Source organism: Cyprinodon variegatus, unplaced genomic scaffold (genome assembly GCF_000732505.1).
Source record: "Cyprinodon variegatus isolate N-32 unplaced genomic scaffold, C_variegatus-1.0 Scaffold178, whole genome shotgun sequence".
NCBI lineage: Eukaryota > Metazoa > Chordata > Actinopteri > Cyprinodontiformes > Cyprinodontidae > Cyprinodon > Cyprinodon variegatus.
In genome coordinates this window covers 828,729-843,116 of record NW_015150631.1, presented here as the reverse complement: position 1 = coordinate 843,116, position 14,388 = coordinate 828,729, and the positions used below count along the sequence as shown (strand labels likewise).

The following is a 14,388-nucleotide window of genomic DNA, read 5'->3' as shown; positions in this document are numbered from 1 at the left end:
GTAAAAAAATCCTTCTGTTTAGAACTGCCCTTGACTGTTAAAGATAAACTGTTAAGTTGGGTATCATTAGTTTAAGTTTGCGGCCAAACTGTTTGATTTGCAATACCAACTGCCCTTATTGTTATCTTGTCTTTACTATCCCTCTATTTTAGAGTTTAATTCATGTAAAAAACTTTAAATTGTCTTTGTACTGAATTGAGCTATATAAACAAAGTTGCCTTACCCAATATTAACATGTATTTGTTTTATATTTCCAGCTGAGTCTGTTCGTATTCATGAAAAAAATTATCAGACATCCCCCCTTTTATTTAATTCTTGTGCAAAAAGTTATATGACCAGAAAAACACAACAAAGGACAAAAACAGAAAGAAAATGTCTAAGATTTTTTCCATGATTGTGTGATAATTTAAAAATCAATAATACATGTGACACTATTTTTTCTACTCAAAAAAATATTTCACCAGCCGACAATTAACAGCTTCATAAAAGCACAGAATTATTCAGACTCCTGGTTAAGATGTGAATTTAGTTCTAGTCAACTTTGTTTTTTTGATAGGAAATAAAATAGATATCTCTACTGTAAATAGATAACATCAAATAAGCAACTAGAAAAGGATTAATATTAGGAGAAATGCCAGATGTTTTTGATTACATTTTATTATTATTGTACGACAGTATTCTCAAACAAATCTATTGAAAAGACTTAATTCTCATTAAAGCAATGAATAATTAAAGACTTGTGTTTTGCATGTCATTAATCTATGGTGATGACCTTAAAGTCTTTAGAGGTTGAAAAGCATACCATACTATCATCACCGTACTATTTGGCTCCCTCCATCGAATTAATTTGGGACTTAACTTAACCACTACTAAATCTAAATATCATTATAATTTAATAGAAGTATGTTATTATAAATAAAGGCTTACTTTTAATTGGTGCAGAATGTGATAGAAGCAGAGCAGGAACCCCATATACAGACGGTGTTGGTCCTCAAAGCAGTCATGAAGATTTACATTTCTGGAAACCTTTTCTGTTTGACTCTCCTTTTTTACAAAACAGGCCAAAAGTTCCAGAAAAACTAAAAACAAAACTGCTTTCAAATCTAAATCGGCTAGAGTCAAATTTCGCCTGATTCAGCTGCCTGAGATGAATGGGGATCTGAAAAATTTGATAGGAAGTGTAGAGAGGGTAGCGAAGAAATATGCATAAAAATATGCAAATCAAAACCCCATAGGGCTGCTGGTAAGAAGATCACCATGATGTTCACATGGTGACTACTTATTAAAATCATAGTTGAAGGGCGTTTTCCTTACAAGCACAGCAGTATAAAAGTAACCTGGTCAAACAGCAGCAAAGGGCTTCGATCAAAAAATTTATTAAAAGGAGGCCTGTCTTTGAACTGAAGACAAAAAGCTGCAGCTTTTTCACCTTCTGCTTTTCTGTTTCCTACTGAGACGTCTCACTTTAGCTTGTGCTTTAAATAAATATGAATCACTGAATCATTAGCTGGTGGAGTAGACCTGATCATTCAAAGGATGCTATGAAACCAGGCTAAAAGATGATCAATGATAGAAAAGCTTGTTCTGAGAAGCTATGCTGTGTCTGCTGCCCTTTGCTAAAATACCTTCCACCTTTTAAGTGCAGCCTTCCCAAAAAGTTAGCAACCCACTGCCCAGAGAGCGGAGCTGTCCTTTGAGCCGACCATAAAAGGTCATTCTCAAATAGGAGCCTGGCTGAATGACTTTAGCTAACATATCACCGGGCTCTCAGGTCAGATTTCAGGCCTGCTGGAAAATGAGTTTTGGGGATTTGGTTGCTCAGCTTATATACAGGTCTTTTTCGATATTTCCATTGAAAAACAAATGTTTCTGACATTATCTTCCATCTTCTACACAAATCAAATGGAAATGTTGGGCTTTTCTGTGTCACAAAGGAACAAAGACCTTCTTGTGGATGAAGATAAAGCCCCATAGGCTAAACTTTTACATAAAACTTAAATATATACACACATTTGAATAAATCCCCCTCAGCAAGTTCTAAATACATTCCACATCATTTGTTGTCTGCAACAAGCTTCTGGTTACTTTCCAACTCTGGTTGGATTTTGGACCTTTTAGATCTGTTAACTTCATTAGTGCTTAAAGTCATAGGGAAACAGCTGTTCCAACTGTTGCATTTACACGAATGAATAAAGTGAATGTGATTGGTTGTTTATCAAGAGGGCGGGATTGTTGTGGCGGAATTCGCAAGATTCGCAAGCAAGTTTGCTTGTGGCCGGTGTCTCGGAAGCATCTTGCTAGCCAGTTAGCTACTTAGTGCTAGTAGGTTCCCAATGGGAAATTCCATTGGGACCAAGTAGCACTAAATTGGCGCCTTAGAAACGACACGGTCAAGGAACGTTATGGACATGCAAGAGGCGGAGAGTTTTGTGTCGGAGGTCATGGATGAGTCCCCTCCGTCCTACATTTTTTATTTAGAGGAGGAAAGCGAGGAGGAAGGTGCTGTAGAAAAGGACGCCAGAGCGGCAGAAGCTTGGTTTGGTGTAGAAGGCTTACAGCCGTACATGTTTGAGCCTTTGCCTCGCAACGCTGCCAGTTCTGTTAGCTTTACGCCTGCCAAAGACACAGACGTCCATCCCCGTGAACACTGGGATGGAACTCAGTGGGAAAGTAAATAACGATTCTTATTTCCTATTTCAACCTTTGCGTAATAGTTGCGACATATGAATCCAGATGCTATGACCGAAAAAATTTGATTGACAGATGACTTTTTTTTTATATAGAAATTTTCTACATTTTGGGACAATATCATCTGATAAAGAGTACATTTATATACATGTTTAAGCCAAAATGATTTGACATTTAAATATGATTTCCATACGACTTTAAAAATTAGATCCATACACCATGACTTCGCAAGGAGTTTACCTTTAAACATACGTTTCTATCCAGTTGAAATTTAGACAATTACAGACAATTATTTGTAGCCTAGCCTACTTACTTCAAAACCAGCAGCGACGCATTGACGAGAACAAACCCGGCTTGACAACCCAAAATATGCAGGAACTCATTTAAATAAACTGTGCCAACTCTACCAAGATTAGTTAAAATGATAAACAAAATAAGATTCTGTGAAGTCTGTGGTCAGCAAAAAATAAATAAATAAGGAAAATATCTAAAGCGGCATGAAGCCGTTTTGTCATCTTTATTTTAAACAATCCATGACTCTGCTTAAAGAAGAACAAGGTAGGACAAAATGAACAAAAAACAACAATAAATAAATAGATATGATCTATAAAAGCTGAAAACACTGCAGAAAATGGAAAACCAGCCTCTGATGGCCACTGCCTTTCCACCTCTAATGGGCCGCACAAACAGCATTTCTCACAGCAGACAATGCCCCGTGCAGATTAGATTATCTTCCAACACATCGACCTCGCCTCACAGAGCCAGACCTTCCTGCTTAAGAGCAAAGAAGTTTCCTGGTAGAGTGGATGTGTTTGTGTGTCAGACTTCCTCCATTTCAGCTTATCCACGAGCCTGGTGAACATCACCGACGAATAAATGTCCTCCTTCCCTGACAGCACAAATTCAATTGACTTGATCACTCTTTTATAAAATAAAACTCCAGTAAGGACACAGCGAGGGTGGACAGCTGCTATAAAAAGACCCCAGCTCTTCTTAGAGTCCACCCACACGGCCACAAATTGTGGCGTCCACGAAGAAGGGGGGATGTGAAGCAGAATTGCAAAAAACCTTCGTCTTATTTCCCCGACAACGCTGCGGTATGGAGCATTAGCGATTACATGCTGTTCATCAGCAGGCTCATCCGGGATGCGTGGGGTACAGGCTGTACCCCTTTAACCTAGCGTCACCTGTCTGAGAGGGTGGAGGACGGAGGGCAGAGTTTTGGGGACTAAAGGTGCTCAGAAAACACAATGTACTGTTCCCCGCCTGGCTGACGCCCAAGTACTCGAAAAGAGGCGCAAATCAGGGTCTGTCATGACGCCCGATCATCTGCTCCAAATTAATTACATAAATCAGATTTTTAAATGCCGTGGAAAGATACCATCATAAATTGTTAAAGATGTTTCTGAGCAGAGCTTTAAATCACAGCAGCTCCGCAAACTGTTGAAATGGCCTCTGAGTGTGTGTGTGTGTGTGTGTGTGTGTGTAGAGCCTTAATCGAATAAACAGGATGTGATGTTCTTCATCTATCAATCATCATTATCCAATTCAGAACGGGATGCTAAGATGATCTTCACCAGGTTTCAGCAAACAGCATGCAGAGAAATCCAAGTCCAAACAAAAATATTTTCATATCAACTTTTTAAGTTTTTAATTTAAAAAAAATAAAAAACTATATCATACTATTACAGGGTTCTTCTTTTCCTTTTTTTAAAATGTCAAAATAAAAAACAGTGTTTTTTAAGGGGGGTTCATGAAACAAAAAGTAGCACATAGTTGAATAAAGTGAAGGAATAGATTTAATAACTGATCATGTAAAAGACATTTCCAACATTTCTATTTCATATTTTCTTTACTCAGTCACAGCTAAAAGTCTTTAAGGCTCAACCAAATAAATTAACTCATGGTTCTTCAATGTTAACACAAATTTTATTAACTATGTTTTCAACTTCTGGCATAAAATCCCAATAAAACCCATTTATAATGCTGTGGGTGAGTGACTACATTTAGACAGTGTGTCCTTTGCTGTTACTCTCCTAAAAAGATACCAACTAAAACAATGACAACTACAGCTGAGAAATAACCTGCATTTGCAATGTAATCGCATTTTAATAAAACACAATTTTCAAATCCCAGAGGTGATCAATTTGGTCACGTTACATTTAACAAGACTACGAGACAGATTTTTCTCACTCTGGCCCTTTAGTTGGAAATTATATGTTCAAATTGTGTTTGCTGCCACATAAAAGGAAAGACAAATCTCCAGCTAGTGTCCAGATCTACGCATGCAGGTAGAAGTAAGCACTTTCTAAACAAAGATGCAGTAAAATCCTGCAATGATGGGCTCCGGACAAGAAAGCTTTCAAGGTTATGGAAAAAGTGAAATCCTGTAATGAAACATCTACGTGCTTAACTGCTTGTAGTTATAGCAAAGGTAAATGGAAATAAAATCCCAATAATTGAAACTTTAATTTTTGCAAAATGGTTCAGCCCTACTGAAAACCATTGAATAAAATCCACTGAACATTTCAGAACACCTCATTCTGGACGGATGCACAGATTAAAACTAAAAGGGTAAAAAAAAACAATAAGATACCCAGAGAAATTAGTAAAACGGCTCTTTGACTGCTCTGAGGCACATATTTTTAGGTGTGAAGGGGAACAAATGACCATGGTAGCCTAGAAGGTTTACTGTGAAATATTACAAAACGATCTAAAAATAAATAAAACTTTCTTAAAATAAGTGTATTTACCTTTAATTTGACTCAGTGAGTAAGATGATCTGCCAATGGAATGAGTACTTTAGCCTTAAAATAAGATAATTATACCAAACGCGCTTGATAAAAGAGACTTCCGTTGTTTTTCTTTTAAATATATGATTATAAATCCCATTCCATTGACAAAGCACTTACCTGCTCATTCAAGAAAAAATGCACTTATTTTAAGAAAAATTGACCAACTTAGATCTATTTTTTTTTGCAGTGTAACTAAACAACTTTCTAAAAATCCAAGCACAGCGAGCAGGCTGATAAAAGCACATGGAACAAATCATCACTCTGAGACGAGAGATTATAGCCTGTCGGTTTCGTGTGTTGACTGTAGCAGAGTTTAATATCAAAGTAGGAAATCAGTTTAACAGTCGAGCAGCTGCTCCATCTTTGCCACAATCTGTTGCATCTTATCTGCTAGTCCTCAGGATCATAGCTCGTTCTGGGTTTGGAGGGGAAGCAACTCTGCAACCTGGTCGCGGGATGCTTTAAGCACAGCATCAGCCTTCCAAAATAGGTCAAAGTTAAGGCAGAGCAGAAAGTGAACTTCTGCTTGACTTCAGTGCTCTAAAAAAATAGATAATTAAAGGTTTTTAAACTTTTGACTAAAAGGAGATTTACAGCTTCTACCTGGCCTTCCTTCGCTCTTCCTGTTCAACAGATCTGAGTCGATAAACAGCTCAGAAAGCCTCCAATCCGCTCAGATATGCACTGAGCAGCTGCATACGTCACCCAAACTTCACCGGCAGGAAGTGCATCTTGACTTACTTCTTTGACGTGCCATCACTCTGGGGCTTTGCTCTCACTTGCCTTCTGTGTTCTTACTGGTTACAGGGTGACGTATTTGTGCTGTTGGGGTGGGGCTGACGAGCTCAGCTGAGCTCCGACGAGGCTGGGACACATTCTCCAAAGCAGGGGCTCCTCCGTCAGGAATTTTCCACTCCAGCGTCACAACACGCAGACATACCAGCGTTTATTTACAGTGTTTTCCTCGTGACTGTCATCAGCTTGATGGTCGCTGGTGTAACTGTATAAAACTCTAGTAGAGTGGGGAGTTATTTTAGCATCTGGAGGGAGATCAATGTGACTAAGAGGAGCATGCAGCAGTGAACCTGCACAATCGGAAATTATAACCCCCCATTCACCAGGAAGCACACTGCAGTTCATCACATCTCTGCATCAGACAAAGAGCTTGACAGCAACCTGAGCTCCACCCTTTATCGGTCCAATGTTTATATTAGAATATAGTAATGCCCCAAATGCAACCTGATATTTTTGACCTTATATTGCAGCTAAGAGCACTGGCTGATACCGAGATTGACCCGATACGATATCAGCACGAATCATGCATACTTTTATTACTTATTTTGGTAGTACTGGATAGTAGTTAGTAAAAGCTTGATCAAATAATATTACCAAAACAAAGGTGATAAAAATACCTGAGAAATGAAACAATAAAACAAATATAGTTAAAGCCAGAGATGAATGTCAAAATTCCTCCTCAGAAATTCTTAGCAGATGAAATAAAACAATGAAGCTCAACTTAACCTGGACCTATAGACTGCTCAAAGGCAGAAAAAAACATGTTTGCTTAACTAACGTGTAATAAGCGATGAATGAGAATCTGTTTAGCCTTTATTGGTGGACAGATTTCAGTCTAATATTTCATTTGCAGCAAAATATTAAACGGTTTAATGTCGAGCAGCTTCTTAAATCATGTGACTGTGTTTGAAAACTGTCTCGTGTGTGTGAGAAAAAGCAACAACAAAAAAACTTGTGCTTTTGACAAGAGCTGGAATTTAATTGAAATATCCTAATGTGTGTTGCCTACAAGCTGTCATTTGGTCATGTTTTAACCACACATTTCAAATAGAGATCGACCATTACGGTTTGGTTTTTAAGGCCAATGCCAATACAGATTATTTCAACATAAGTCTAAACAATCCCCAATACATGCTGCTGATTTTTCTGGGCCAATTTCTGGAAAGAAATTCCTATTTCCTTCTCTATTTAGTGAATAAAATGACACAATGATAATAAATGTTAGACAAGTCTCAATTTAAACAGAAAGGAAACTTTTTTTAACAAAGCATTAATGATGGACCGCAAATGGAGGGAATGACAATGCATGCGATTTATATGTTCAAGGCGTGGCTGCTGAATGCACTGATATAAATCCACCAATGCATTAAACAATAGGCTGATGAAGACAACAGGAAAAAAAAAAAAGAAATGCTAATAATGGCCTAAAATATTGGCTGGTCAACAGATCCGCCTAACTATAATTTAAATATATTGTATTCCTAAGGTAGAGTTAACATTTTGGCATATCGTTTGCAGAGCCACCTTTTTGCTATAAATGCCCCAAGTTTTTTAAGAAAGGCTGAGCAGCTGAACCGGTCCAATGCACCTCTTGATGCATGTTTAAGGTTTTAATCCTAAATGTCCTGTATTTAGCTCCATCCTACCCTGCTTTGCTGTCCGATCAGAAGAAACGCATCCCCATGCCATGATGCTAACACCACCTTCATGCTTTGCGATGAGGAAAAAAGTTTTTTTTATTTTTTTTTGTCAATTTTTATTCAAGATTTTGAAAACCATGAGTCGTCTTTTCTGCTAGTTTAATTTGATATACTGGAATTGAGATTCTGGATAAAGCTTTTTTTGCATGAAAAGCAAACATAAGAAATGCCTTTACATATAAAGATATGAAGGAAATTTGGTTGAGAAAATGATAAAGTGACAAAACAAGCAGCTTTAGGCAAAAAATTTTCAATGTTTCCATGCAGCTAAACTTTTAATTTAGTCAGCAATAGATTTAAAAAATTGGTGGTAAAATAGGGGAAAAACCTTTTCCTTGTGTCCAAAAAAAAAAAAAAAAAAGAAACACCTGGTAGGTGTTTAAATTTGCATCTGTAACAAGGCCATTTTCCGTTTAGGACATCCTGTACGTTGAGTATTTGCCCAGGGGAAGGAAGGACGTCCAACCTCAAAAAACTGGTTAGGCACACGAAACAGGAATTGTCGAGTTTCAGCAGAGAAACCTCAACATAATCTAAAAAGGTCAAAACAACAGATCTAAGCTCACCCTCACACACACAGTTTTAAGAGTAAGCAGTTTCTTTGTTTCTCTTTGCAACAAACAGGATGAAATAAAAAAAGCTTAGATAAATATTTGCAAAATCTTAAATTACAGGGGGTATTTTTCTATAAAAAAAGATCCCTTTGCAGTAGAAAAACAGGAGCTGAAATTTGATCTGACCTAAAAAGGAAAAAAAAAAAAAAAAAATAAATATAGAAAGGCTACAGCAGGGCTCTGAGGCTATAGACATTATGTCTTCTAAAAGCGAGGATTCAAGTTTTAACAAGTCAAAACAAAACTCACACTCTCGATTCACAGCTGTACCGGCCCACAAAATTACCTCTTTTGGTTTGCATGCTCTAAATTTCTGTCTCAAACATATTTTCAACAGCAGATTTTCACAGAGTTCTAGCAGTGATATTATTTCGGCAGCATAGCCTATTTCCATTCAAGACTGCAGTTAGAAATGTTTTAATCGTCATTCAAAGGCCTGCAGAGGTGCTGAGTGGGAAGCAAAAGGTGACAGCGGAGCAATAAGGTGCAGCCGCTCCTGCCCTCATAGAACAGCCATCATCTGGACAACAGACGCCACAGCCTGCGAGTCAGCGCTGCTTCAATGACTCACCCGGGCCCTGCTGAGTCAAGCACAGGGACTCTTTATGCAAGAATCTACAAACTCATACTGGAACAAAAATAGGCCTCAGGTATGCACCAAGAAATGGTTGTTGTGCAGGTTCTTAGTGTACAAAAACACCACTGACTGCATTCTATGCTCAGGCTTTCCTTTCCTGGAGAAACAGTAGATCAGTGAGCGAGTCTCTGACCTGTCAAACATGCTGTTATATATAGCAGGGTTTTCCATAAAGTCTCACATATATGTGTCACTATGTAGGCTTCCCGAGAAAAGCACAGATCAGGTAGAAAAGATCATGACATGAAGCCAAATACCATCCACAGCATTCATTTGGCAGCCCTAGTTAAAGTACTGGACACAGAGCTGCTTCAGTGCAGTTTGAGGCCTTTTAACCACCATCAACAACCAGGAATCTAATAATATCTCCTCTGTATTTATTAACCACTTTCAAAACAAAAATACTTTGCTCTGCTAGAAGGTTTCATATTGAGAAAGAAAAAGGTTGAGTAGAAACAGCTGAGATACTTGTAAGGTGTTAGACTATTTAGCAACAAATTGCTGGAAATCAGTTGCTGATCAGCGCTGCTCTACTTCTGAATAACATTAATGCTGCAACATGACTTTCCATAAAAAGATTAAAATCCTTAAATCTTCAGTATTAATGTCAGTCTGCTTAGGTTTCATTAAAAACCAGACAGAGAGCAGAGATACTTCTTAAAAATCCGGTGAATATTCACTGAATCCAAGCGGTTCTCTGCAATGCTAATACCGTTCTGACTATAAATACTTCTAGGTTTGCAGCCCCGATGATAAAAAGCCAAAGAAAAAGCAGGAATATGAAGAGGAAGAAAACAACTACCCAAAGAGGCACAAAAAGACTATAAAGACGCACGAAAAAAAAGACCCCGCAAATAACTAAATGAATTATGGGGCTGCAGCTCCACCATGGAGGGAAAACTGGCTCATTTCTCAGATATATTATATTTATAGACGGTATGCAAACAATTACTCAGCTTGATGCAAAAATCAAACACCAGACTTTATGCTCATTCTCCAACTGATACACCAACTAACCTTGTCTATATGCTGGGGAAGAGAGACACTGAAAGAGCTTCTTCATTAACCAATCTTCTTCTCTTTTCTTCACCATATATGATCCCACTAACTCAACACTTCCCAGTTTAGCCATTCTTAATAGAGCACTAATGAGGCTACTGCTGCCATGATCTCTGTGGAGATCAGTTTTCCTTTTTCTCGGATGGTAAAACTGGACCAGTTGGTGCGTCCTATTATCCTTGGATGGAGTGACATGATCTCTGAAGTAAATGCGTTCCGGTTGTCTGCTTGTAGATATGTTTCCTTTTACAACCAAAACAATGTGCGATTTACACTGAAACATATTGATTTCCCTTTATTGGCAGACTAAATGCTGCATGCACACTGAAGAACTGCTACAAATAACTCAATCTAACTGCTAATGATACAAGTATCATCCATCTTGAGTGCGGGAGTCGGGTACCGTCCTGTCGCACCAACTTTCCGACACTTATTTTTGACGTTCTGGGGATTCCAGTTGAAATATTCCACTTTATAGTCAGACATTTCCACTTGTGAGAATGGACCAAGTACCTCAGAGTTCCATCTGCTCTGCAGAGGTGCCAAGTAACTAAGTACAAATACTTCGTTACTGTACTTAAGTGCACTTTTTAGGTATCTATACTTTACTCCATCACTAATATTTCTTCCTACTTCTGACTTCTACTAATTACATTTTCCCACAAGTATCTGTACTTTTTATTCCTTACATTTTTAAAACAAACGTTACTCGTTACTATTGGCTTCGGTTTAATGTTTACAAATATTTATTTCCCGTCATGTGCTCCATCCAATGCAGATCATTGGCGCCATCCACATCTAGTGAAAACTAGTTTAATTGGATGAGTCATAGAACACAAACACTCATTGGTTAGCTAAAGGAAATCATCAGAAGCAAGCAGGTGTTCTTCAAACTGCAAACATGAATTGTCTATGCCATGCTACAATGTAGGATTTAGAAAAGATGTTGAAATGTCTGAAAAGTCAGACACAGGCGAGAGCGTATCAGGAGATGAAGATAGAGACAAACAAGACCTCCCTCATCCTTGGCCCTATTTCAAAGAATTTTTCCAAATAATCAAAAAATTGAGCTTTCAATTCATATAGTGACATCTTGCTGTTTTTTTAAAGGTTACTTTATACTTTAAGTAGTTTTTGGAGCACATAGTTTTTCACTTTTGTTTGAGTAAAGAGGTCAAGTTGATACTTCCACTTTTACCAGAGTGTTTTTAAACTGCAGTATCTATACTGCTACTTAAGTAATGCGTGCACTTTTGACACCACTGCTGCTCTGTCCTCGTGGTCCTCAGTCAGACTTCAAACAGAGATGGTTTTTGCTTGAGGTTTTTTCCCCCTCTGTCACCACATACTTGCTTAAAATGGCTAAGAAGTTAAAGGCTGGAGGCAGTCAGCTAGCCCTCCTTCAATAGAGAATAGTGTCTGCAATTCTCTTCATAAACTGCATTATTTGTCGAATTGACCCCAGGCATGAATAGGCATGTATGTGGCAGAATTTTCTTTTATTTTAGGGCTAATAATATAAGGAAAACATAATATTGCAATATTTTACCAGTACTCCAGAATATTTTGTGGCTTAAATACCTTATTTGCATGCACAGTTTGAATGTTTGTAACCTGAAATTTAACAGCCAAACACAAATGAGACAGTTGATAAGAGCTGTTTCTGCATAAATGTAAACTGAAAACATCTACTGTTAGGGACCAGTTCTTTGGGATCGCATCTTAAACCATATGCATGATAAGATTAGTCAATCTAACAGTGAGGGAATCCTAAACACCTCCTGATCCAGAGCAACAGGCTCATGGATTCTGCATGCAAAGTTGGTGTGAAACACCTCTGCTGCAGAGCAAAGCACAACACGTTTGAAATGCACGACTTTGTCAAAAAATAAGATTCATCACAGGTGGCGTTACATCCCTGAGAAGATGAACTGAAGTAAACCCACCGTCTCTTAGTTACCTAGCAACATGGCAGCGGGAAAAAGGCAAAACTGATGGCTGACAAAGCTGAAAACATACCTGAACCCGGTGCACCTCTGTCTCCAGCACACTCAGCAGCACAATTTAAAGTTCATCAGCCTCTCCTCTGGCTTTTATGGCCTTCTTCCACTGATGTGTCTCTTCAGCAAGAGACAGCCTCCGACCTGAGCGATGCCATGGCCGAACGGAGCGCATCGAAAGTCGGCGGTCAATTTCCGTTCGCTCGCTCCTCCGTCTGCTTGAAAAACGACGTTTTCAAAAATGACACGGAGAGACACATCCTCAGCACTGGGAGTGGGCTGCATGAAAGCAGCCGCAGTTTCTGCTCCTGCTGTTTACTAAATCTGTCCACATCATTGCGCTGGAGAGCAACACGCTGGATTTCCTTAATCGCAAAGAAAAGGCCGAAATAGCTGTGGAAACGTTAAAATGTCCTTGGAGTATCTACGCTAGGGTCCTGCTGAGTTGCTGAGTGGGGCTTTGACCTGTGAGGAGGAAATGCAGATAGAGGTGGGCTCAGGCCCGTAGCTGCTCCTTCCGTACAGAGAACCGGGAAAGGCGACGAAAAGACGGATGAGGAGCCCTCACCATCGTAACTTGTCAGTCCCCTTAAGTCTGAACCGCTGTTTAGACTTCAGTCTCCTCAAGCACGACACATAACTCAATCCTAGAAGTATGAGCGCATCACTTCCGGTAAGGGTTCCAAGTTAAAAGTCAAGTGCACTTCTGTGTAAGTTTAAGACACAGCATAGAACTAAATTTCCATTAAAGTTCCCTCTTTAAAGTTTCTCACCTGCATAGTTGCCGATACGTTCGGTTGAAGGCCAACAATAAAGAAAAAATAAAAATATTTTGTGTTTTACTTTGAAAGGATTTCCAACAATGTTTCCGGTATGTGTGTTTCTACGCATACTTGACAACCAGCAAGTGCTTGTTACTAGCGCGCCCTCTGCTGGCAATAAAATATTTTGGTCAAAAACCAAGTGGTAACGCATTTCCGTACACACAGAGTTTATGAAGTTACTGGGGGACATTTATCTCGAGTGTCAAAAGTGTGACAATGACGTAAAGTAATCACCCAACGATTCTGCTGAAAGGATCTATGGGTAAAAGGCAAAGCTGATCCTGGACAGGTCACCAGTCCATCTCAGGGCAAAGCATCATGTCAGTTAAGATTTTGAACTGTGGGATGATTAAACATCTATTTATATTCTTATTGAATATGATGGAATAAAGAAAAGATGTTGCCTAATTTTATTTTAAAAAACACACAAAAAAAAAACAGATCCATAAAACAAATTTGAGTAGTCTTGTACTTAGGCTATAAATTGTTTTCTTTACAAGTGAGTATACATTGCTGAAATCCATGAGAATATAAACTTTATTATAAAATCGGGATCCTGAAACTTAACTTAGAAATAACATAATTATCTGAGGTAAAATACAAAGATGTTGCAAATTACCTCAGTCTAAGTAAAAGCTTGAAAGACAGAAAAAGGATGGAGATATTCTAGACAGGAAATCATTTTCAGTCTATTAGCCACAAAAATCAAATGGCTTAAATTTGACCTAGTTCACAACATTTCAAACCGACAGTTAGTGGTCTTTTCAGGTTTAGATCGTTAGAAGCCTCTGGAATAACAAAGTGGTAAAGGAATCTCTATAACAGGAAACAAACTGTAAACATCCACCTCCAGATACACCTTGGCCATACCTATTCAGCCACAACAATCGTCACTGGTAGATCATAAGCATCTGCTCACAGCTGCGACAGACAGACAGACAGACTAACAGACAGACAGACAGACAGACAGACAGACAGACAGACAGACAAAAAACGATCACATAAGTAAGTCTTCCTTCCACAGGGTTAGACAGATGTCATCACAGGTCATCAGTAACAGCCTTTCCCTGTGACCTATTTCCTGATGTACTAATTCTATTTATTGTTAGTGAGGAACAGGAAGCATTACATCACAGTCCATTAATGTGCAGGCGGAAAACAGAACTAAAACCTACTGTTAAGCAAAGTGCCTTTTCTGAAATAAACAATGGCCATATACATTTAATAGTTGTTTTATAATAATAATAATAATAATAATAATAATAATAATAATAAT

At 38.4% G+C, this 14,388-nt stretch overlaps 1 protein-coding gene across 4 annotated transcripts in view; it reads right to left on the bottom strand.

Annotated features, from left to right (window-relative positions):
* The window catches only part of pitpnm2 (phosphatidylinositol transfer protein, membrane associated 2), a 57,162-nt gene extending 44,261 nt beyond the window's left edge, over positions 1–12,901 (bottom strand). For 2 of the 4 annotated variants that reach the window (XM_015378767.1, XM_015378769.1), the window contains exon 1: positions 12,308–12,901. The gene's annotated coding sequence lies outside the window, so the exon portion shown is untranslated. The remainder of the gene's footprint in view (positions 1–12,307) is intronic. The other 2 variants (XM_015378768.1, XM_015378771.1) reach the window with 1 other exon arrangement.
* Positions 12,902–14,388: the final 1,487 nt, after the last annotated feature.